The sequence below is a fragment of the Triticum aestivum genome, chromosome 5A (assembly GCF_018294505.1).
Source record: "Triticum aestivum cultivar Chinese Spring chromosome 5A, IWGSC CS RefSeq v2.1, whole genome shotgun sequence".
NCBI classification, from domain to species: Eukaryota; Viridiplantae; Streptophyta; class Magnoliopsida; order Poales; family Poaceae; genus Triticum; species Triticum aestivum.
In genome coordinates this window covers 365441965-365450962 of record NC_057806.1, presented here as the reverse complement: position 1 = coordinate 365450962, position 8998 = coordinate 365441965, and the positions used below count along the sequence as shown (strand labels likewise).

General features: G+C 37.8%; 1 long non-coding RNA gene across 9 annotated transcripts; it reads left to right on the top strand.

The window, feature by feature from the left end:
* Window positions 1-2523: 2523 nt before the first annotated feature.
* LOC123103396 (uncharacterized) lies at window positions 2524-8388 on the top strand. Of its 9 annotated transcripts, XR_006449774.1 has the most exons (8): window positions 2524-2662; window positions 2757-6352; window positions 6492-6690; window positions 6792-6890; window positions 6984-7216; window positions 7378-7449; window positions 7548-7825; window positions 7988-8388. It is a non-coding gene; the product is annotated as an uncharacterized lncRNA (long non-coding RNA). The 9 variants fall into 9 exon arrangements; XR_006449773.1 differs by having other exon boundaries at window positions 2757-2903; window positions 3897-6352; window positions 6984-7825; XR_006449771.1 differs by having other exon boundaries at window positions 2757-2903; window positions 3894-6352; window positions 6984-7825.
* Window positions 8389-8998: the final 610 nt, after the last annotated feature.

Below are 8998 nucleotides of genomic sequence, written 5' to 3'. Positions count from 1 at the left end.
ATGAGCCCAGATTCCGCAAAATGGCTTGTGGCCATGAAATCTGAGATGGGATCCATGTATGAGAACAAAGTATGGACTTTGATTTACTTGTCCAGTGATTGGCGAGCCATTGAGAATAAATGGATCTTCAAAAGGAAGACGGACGCTGATAGTAGTGTTACTATCTACAAAGCTCAAATTGTCGCAAAAAGGTTTTCGACAAGTTCAAGGTGTTGACTACGATGAAATTTTCTCACTCGTAGCGATGCTTAAGTCTGTCCGAATCGTGTTAGCAATTGCCACATTTTATGAAATCTGGCAAACAGATGTCAAAACTGCATTCCTTAATGGATTTCTTAAAGAAGAGTTGTATATGATACAACAAGAAAGTTTTATCATTCCTAAAGGTGCTAACAAAGTGTGCAAGCTCCATCAATCCATCTATGGACTGGTGCAAGCATCTCGGAGTTGGAATATACGCTTTGATGCGTTGATCAAAGCATATAGTTTTATACATACTTTTGGAGAAGCCTGTATTTACAAGAAAGTGAGTGGGAGCTTTGCAGCATTTCTGATATTATATGTGGATGACATATTGTTGATCGGAAATGATACTGAATTTCTGGATAGCATAAAAGGATACTTGAATAAGAATTTTTCAAAGAAAGACCTCGGTGAAGCTGCTAACACATTCAGCATCAAGATCTATAGAGATAGATCAAGACGCTTGATAAGATTTTTCAATGAGTACATACCTTGACAAGATTTTGAAGTAGTTCAAAATGGAACAGTCAAAGAAGGAGTTCTTGCCTGTGCTGTAAGGTGTCAAGTTGAGTAAAGACTCAAAACCCGACCACAGCAGAAAATAGAAAGAGAATGAAATGTCATTCCCTATGCCTCAGTCATAGGTTCTATAAAGTATGCTATGCTGTGTACCAGTCCTATTGTATACCTTAGCATGATTCTGGCAAGGGAGTACAATAGTGATCTAGGAGTAGATCACTGGACAACGATCAAAATTATCCTTAGAGGACTAAGGGAATATTTCTCGGTTATGGAGGTGATAAAAGAGTTCGTCGTAAAGAGTTACGTCGATGCAAGCTTTTTACATCGATCTAGATGACTCCAAGTCTCGATCTAGATACATATTGAAAGTGGGAGCAATTAGCTAGAGTAGCTCCGTGCAGAGTACTGTAGGCATAGAAATTTGCAAAATACATACGAATCTGAATGTTGCAGACCCGTAGACTAAACTTCTCTCACAAGCAAAACATGATCACTCTTTGGGTGTTAATCACATTGTGATGTGAACTAGATTATTGACTCTAGTAAACCCTTTGGGTATTAGTCACATGGAGATGTGAACTAATCACATAAAGATGTGAACTATTGGTGTTAAATCACATGACAATGTGAACTAGATTATTGACTCTAGTGTAAGTGGGAGACCGAAGGAAATATGCCCTAGAGGCAATAATAAAGTTATTATTTATTTCCTTATATCATGATAAACGTTTATTATTCATGCTAGAATTGTATTAACCGGAAACTTAGTACATGTGTGAATACATAGGCAAACAGAGTATCACTAGTTTGCCTCTACTTGACTAGCTCGTTGAATCAATGATGGTTATGTTTCCTAACCATAGACATGAGTTGTCATTTGATTAACGGGATCACATCATTAGAGAATGATGTGATTGACTTGACCCATCTGTTAGCTTAGCATGATGATCGTTTAGTTTGTTGCTATTGCTTTCTCCATAACTATACATGTTCCTATGACTATGAGATCATGCAACTCCCGAATACCGGAGGAACACTTTGTGTGCTACCAAACGTCACAACGTAACTGTGTGATTATAAAGGTGCTCTATAGGTGTCTCTGATGGTAATTGTTGAGTTGGCATGAATCAAGATTAGGATTTGTCACTCCGATTGTCGGAGAGGTATCTCTGGGCCCTCTCGGTAATGTACATCACTATAAGCCTTGCAAGCAATGTAGCTAATGAGTTAGTTACGGGATGTAGCATTACAGAACGAGTAAAGAGACTTTCCAGTAACGATATTGAACTAGGTATTGAGATACCGACGATCGAATCTCGGGCAAGTAACATACCGATGACAAAGGGAACAACGTATATCGTTATGCGGTTTGACCGATAAATATCTTCGTAGAATATGTAGGAACCAATATGAGCATCCAGGTTCCGCTATTGGTTATTGACCGGAGACATGTCTCGGTCATGTCTACATAGTTCTCAAACCCATAGGGTTTGCATGCTTAACGTTCAGTGACGATCGGTATTACGTGTTTATGTGTTTTGATGTACCGAAGGTAGTTTGGAGTCCCAGATTTGATCACGGACATGACGAGGAGTCTCGAAATGGTTGAGACGTAAAAGATCGATATATTGAAAGCTTATGTTTAGACATGGAAATGGTTCCGGGTGAAATCGGGAATATACAGAAGCACCGGAAGGTTAACAAAGGAAATTCCTATTTGACGCATTCTGCGTCAAAGTGCGCACCGCACACCCCTTCACCTGATTTGGGCCAGCCTTTTTACTACCTATTTCTTTCTTTCATCGCTCCAGAGACGCCTCCCCCTTCCTCTTCCTCCCTCATGCCTCATCCCCCTTCCTCCCTCTTCATCCCACTCCGGCAAGAGACCGCCGCCCTGGTAAGCAGCCGACGGGCCTCTCTCCCCCTGATTCGTCCGAGGCATCGCCGATCAGATCTGGCTGATGTCGTCGCGATGGATTTGTTTTCTGCAGGTGGTCAGAGCCTCCTCGTCGTCGTCGTCTAGGGTTCCATCAAGAACGGGGTCGTCTAGGCTTCGTCAAGCTCGGGTCATTTAGGGTTCCGTCAAGGTCCGCGCGCCTAGGGTTCCGTCAAGCCCCGTCAAGTTCGGCATCTTCAAGGTAATGCCCCCAATTCCCCCGCTGTGTTCTTTGTCACGCTGGTTCGTGTTCTCTGTGTGTGGTATCGCCAGATTGAGGCGATTGTTGTCCCGTTTGTGTCGGACCAGCGTTTCTAGGGTTTGTAGGAGGTTTTGGTGGCAGCAGTGGATCGATTTTTTCGTTCTGATTTGGGTGAATCTGAAGCCAGACAAGAGGGTTGCCTTCAGAATTTGGATTCAGGGTATGAATGCAGCATAGTGATGGTAGGAGGGTGTCTGTTCATGTGCTTGGGGAGTGGAGAAGGTGGCCGAGAAAGGTGTCGCTGCCTGAGAGAAATCTGCGGTTCCAAAGACATCTGAAGTCTCTGAGATGGTGTCCGGCAAAGCCTACTGTATCTGGTGTTACTGCTTTTTATTTTTCTGTCATCGTTCCTGCCGAATAAGTGCTCTAGATGGTCTGCTGCGTCTGCCATAGTGAGCAAAAGAGTCTATCTAGGTTGGTAGTAACTATTCATGTCTGTCGTCAATGCTCTTGTGGGGAGGATGATATTGCAATTTCTATGTTCAATCAAATGTTCGAGTTCTCTGTTAATCTTGTCCATGTATTGTCAGTCTTCTGCATACATTGTACTGATAATATTGTCCAGAGGAGAAGCCAAAGAAAATTGTACTGTGGTCAATTTTCCCTGAATTAGTTGGTTTATGCTGGTTTATGTGCCATGTCAGAGTAGCTCTGCTGAATTGAGTTTACCACTTTCTGTCTTTCTTTCTGACACGCTGGCATCTTCCCTACGTCTTCTACACGTGCCTAGAACTATCACGGAATTGAACATACATGGAACACTAGATAACTGGACTAGAACCCACTTGTTAGGATGTATTTTGTCGAGAAGCAAGCACCTATCAATTTTTTAACCAGCATGTGAATTGTTTTATCTTGTTATGTAAGAGTTGTGTGTAATGTCTAGTACTGACAGTTTCTATCTTGTTCATGACTTCGAGGGACTTCAAGAAGATGTTTCAACCAAGAAGAGGAAAAAGCGCGGTTAGTTACGTGCAGAACGGAAACACTTCCAGCTTCTAAAATGGAACTCTGTCCAATTGCCCCATGAATGCAGCAGAAGTAGTTATAAAGTCAGCTATCTCATATTTGAAAAACTTTTAAGTACCCCCTCTTTTCTCTTGTGTGGAAATCAGTCTTCCCAAGTCCGCCCCGAAAACTACAATTATTATGAGGAGAATTTTCCGAACAATTTAATATTTTTCTCTCGGTTTGTACTAAATGTTTTTCCCAACAGTTTAATACATTTCTTGGAATCGTATCACCAGTAGTTTTCTGTATTACTATATGATTTTTGAGCAGCACCTCTTCTTTTATATATGTGTTTGTTGCACATAATTGTTTTCAATTTTTATGATAACTGGATCAAACATAGGTTTACAGGAGTTAACACATTGTGATGAATAAAACAACGTTGATGCATAGTTTTACAAGATACAATTTTTGGTCTTCCTTAGGACCTCGTTCCTAGGAAACACTGAACAAACTTTCGACTCAACGGAACATTAGTTTTCCCAAATAACTTTTTAACATTTTATGAAAACATTTCTTTAATATACATTTAAGTAGCCTTTTTCTCATTTTTCTCATTGTACTTCCATTTTTTTGGGGAATATATATCAACAGCATGACTCTCATGAAAACTTCAGTCTGTTTGTAATAGAAGAATTCTTAGGGGATCTCATAACGTCATTATGCACTTGCTCGGGTTATTTATTGGGAAATCTGTTTTTGGACCCACATAATGTTTTTTTCTCATAAAAGCGCACACACGGGTTATGACTATAGTTTGTTTGGACTAGAATATTTTTTTCGCTCCTTCCTAGCAATGTTTTTTTTGGTCAAAACCGTTCGTATCTAACAAATTAGAAATCATGGACTCGAGCGAAGGATACAAATGGACATATATCTAACATGAGGCCAATCTTGCCATTCATCTTCCCTATTCCTAGTGAACATTTTTTTACAGAACAATTTTTTCAAGTATCATTTAATTGTTGATGCCAAGCAACATTTTTTTAGAGAACATTTTTCAGTATATCATTATTTTAGAGAACACTATTCAAGAAACATTTTTTTCAAGTCCCATTTTAATTGTTGATGCCGATGAAAAATTATATGACTTGAAGAACATTTTTATACTTCCGAGAACATTATTTAATACTAGTTTCCCCCAATAATGTTATTTAAAATGAACATTATTCAGTTATCATCGGAGCAATACTTGTTCCCCCAATAATGTCCCTTGAAGAATGTCCCTTAAATATTGTTCCCCAGTTAAATATTCATTTTTTTATTAACCAGGGAACATTTTCCAAAGAACATTATTTAAAAAACATTTTTTTGGCAACATTATTTTAGATATCAATATTTTAGAGGGCATTTTTCTAGGATTTTTTTAGGTGTATGATTACTTCATGATGTCAACATTTTTCTAGGATTTCTTTTAATTATTGAGGGAACATATTCAAATAACATTTATTTTTTAGACTTTAGGGAAGATTTTCCAAGAGAAATTTCTTGGCACCAGCAAACATTTCCTGACAAGCATTATTTAGGGAACATTTTTCTGTTTTTCATTATTTTAGAGAACATTATTTTGGGGAACATTTTTTCCATGTCCCATTTAATTGTTGATGCCGAGGAAACATTATTTGTCTTGAAGAACATTTTTTTACTTAAGAGAACAATATTTAATTTTGAAAAACAAATTTTTTATTTTTTTGCTAAAGAATGTCCCTTTAATAATGTGCCCTAGTCAAATGTTCATTTTTTTATTAATCAGGGAATTATAGTTCCCCTATAATGTTCCCTGATTAATGTTCCTTTAATAATGTTCCCCAAATAATGTTCAACTTTTTTGTTCCCCCAATAATGTTCCCTAAATAATGTTTCTTTAATAGTGTTGTCCAAATAATGTTCCCTCAATATTTGTTGATGCCGAGGAAATATTATTTGACTCGAAGAACATTTTTAAACTTCAGAGAACATTTTTTTTAAAACATGTAGTGATTTTTTTAGAACATTATTTCTTTCTTTTTCTTTAATAATGTTCCCCAAATAAATGTTCAATTTATTTTGTTCCCCCAATAATGTTCCCTGAATAATGTTTCTTTAATAATGATCCCCAAATAATTGTTGATGCCGAGGAAATTATTTGACTTGAAGAACATTTTTAAACTTCAGAGAGTATTTTTTATTTTGATAAACATTTAATGTTTTTCGGAACATTATTGAGGGAACATTATTCAAGGAACATTATTATATTCAGAATGTTGTAAACATTTTTCTTCAACGACGCTAGTAATTCAAGAATCCCAAAAGGCTGGTAAGCAGGTCATCTTTTCAGATGGAATAGAGAATGATTTCTACCAAACATTGGTTGGACTTCTTCCCAAATTAACTTACAGGTATGTACAAAAAGCATATGATTTTTTATGTGATATGTTCTACATAATTCGAACATAAACAGTTTTTATATGCTATCCATACTATTTTCTCATGATTTACTTTTTACTTTTCTCCATGATGTTCTTCTGCCATGAACAGCCAAATGATATTTGAGATTGAAGGAGTTTGGGTGGATCAGAAAACTATAACTCTATCATTCAAGCCTGGTGGTTGGATAAACCCTCGGGTTGTTGGCTGTTTTTCAAAACTAAAGAACAAAGGCCAGCTGGACCGAGGAAGAAAAGGCCTCCTATGAAACAGCGAAATAGTGGAGCACATAGTTAGCATTGACGACATGGTCAGCCTATATTTTGAAATCTTTTCCTCGGTTTTCGTTTTCACATCATCGATATTTCCTTTTTTTTACTATCAATCATTTTCTGGGAAACAAACATGCAGGAGAAGCTAATGAACCCAATGCTAAATCATTCAGATCCTGCAAACCAACTAATCTTACAGGAAAGTAATGTTGGCTTCAGTTTATTGAATGCTTCCTTGGTAAGATAAGTTCTTTTGTACAAATCGCTCTTATAGATTTTTCTTCTTTAAAGAGGTTACACTAATAGATTGTAACTTTCCACAATGCCCTAGGTAAAAATGCCCGTATTCAAGGAAAAACAATGGATTTTAATCATTGCTAATTTCATAGCCAAATTTTTTGATATCATGAACCCGTACTACAGTGGCGATATATTTCTACCAACAATTAGTGCCGTTATCTACAACTTCAAGGTTTTGTTTGCTGCTACATACGGAAATTCTAGTTCTTTCAACATAGGAAATTTTGAATCAAGATTTGTACCAGCTCCCAAGGTCAATTTCAGGTGTGTTTTCCATAGAACTCTCCCCTTTTACAAGATTTGTACAAGCCACCAGCAACTTTTTGGTTCTTTCTCCTAAAAAGGCAGATTAAAAGTATTTTAAATTCACAATAATTTCCATCCTAAGTATGGAACTGATTGTGCTATTATTTTTGTTTCACAAGTATGACTCAAGAATTTTCCTTCTTCAATATGTTAGCAAGTACAAAGGTCTCGATTTGGAGGGGTTCTCTAATGTAAGCGATAGACATATGTTTCCTTTTTTGGTCATTAATTGGAACATATTAGGAATTAAATAACACTTTTTCTAAAATACTGTATGATGATTTACAAGCTCTACGTCAAAAATTCCTTTTTGAGATTGTAACTTGCAAGGACAAGGAAATTCAGCTGCCGTTAGTAACTTCTTTCCTGCAGAGACATGTAAGTTCTCTATTTATTTGTCTCCCAATGACAGAAAAGAGATGTTATTTTCTTAGAGCCTGTTCTTTCATACCGAACAGTGAAATTATTTTCTTCTAATCCCGTATATGTTTCAACAGGATTTCCACATATTCAAGTGAAGCTTTGAAGGCCAATCTTTACTCGTTCTGCATATGACAATAACCTCAGGTAACTTCTGAAATCAGCAGTCTGTATATGCTCCATATCTATTCTCAAGGGTCTCATTATTCTTATTAGTTAGTGTAACAGGGTTCACCCAAAAGAATCCCAATGATGAAATGTTTTGCACCTGTATTTCCAATTAACATATTTCTTCTTTTTATTCTCAAGGCTCTCATTAATACTGTCACCTTCAAGGGAAGTTGCACTACAAGATTCAACTCAAAGGAATACTTCCATGGGAAAAATGTTTCCTTAACGATAGAGCTATCTTTTTTTCCTCTTGCTGGTCTAGTGATAGTTTCTTTGCAAGACCTTCAGCTATAAACAATGTCCGGAAACAGTTGAAACGGTTTTGTAAACGAGCAACCGATTTCTTTGGGAAACATATTTCCCTTTTTTATTCTCAAGGGTCCCAACGCAAGATTTTTTTTCAACTCAAAGGAACAGTACCATGAGGAAACTAATCCGTTGTTTGTTTAACATTCTTGCATTATGTTCAATTGTAAAGAAGGTTTAAATCTGCAGAATAAGTTTGTAAAGTAGCTCAAATATTTATATTCTTATTTCCATATAGTTTTTTGTATGTTTTTTTCCTGCTCCTATACTGATACTTTCTTGGACTTTTGGAACTCTTCTTTTACTACTGTTTGTCAAGTTTCACAAATAGAAACAAGATTGTCATTAGTTTTCTCTTTTATTGGAACTGTTCTTCCTTTGACAAACAGTAAAAACAGAGAGAAACAACAGAAGCAGTACATCACGTGAAACAGCAGAAACAGTTTTCAAAGAACGAGTAAACCAGAGAAACGCGCGCGAAACAACGAAAAAGAGAAACCAGCGCATCCCGGCCCAGTAAGCCCACAAATGAAACCCCCTGTGCGAACGCCTGACTACTTGACGCAGAATGCGTCCAATAGGACCTCCCGTTACCGGTACCCCCTGGGAGGTATATGGGCCTTATCGGGCCTTAGTGGAAGAGAGGGAAAAGAAGCAAAGGAGGGGGGCGCCCCCCAAGCCCAATCCGTATTGGGAGGGGGGCCGGCCCCCCTTTCCTTTCTTCTTCCCTCTCCTAGAACCAACAAAGGGAAGGGGGGAATCCTACTCCCGGTGGGAGTAGGACTCCTTGGGGCGCGCCTAGAGAGGCCGGCCCCCTCCCCCTCCTCCACTCCTTTATATACG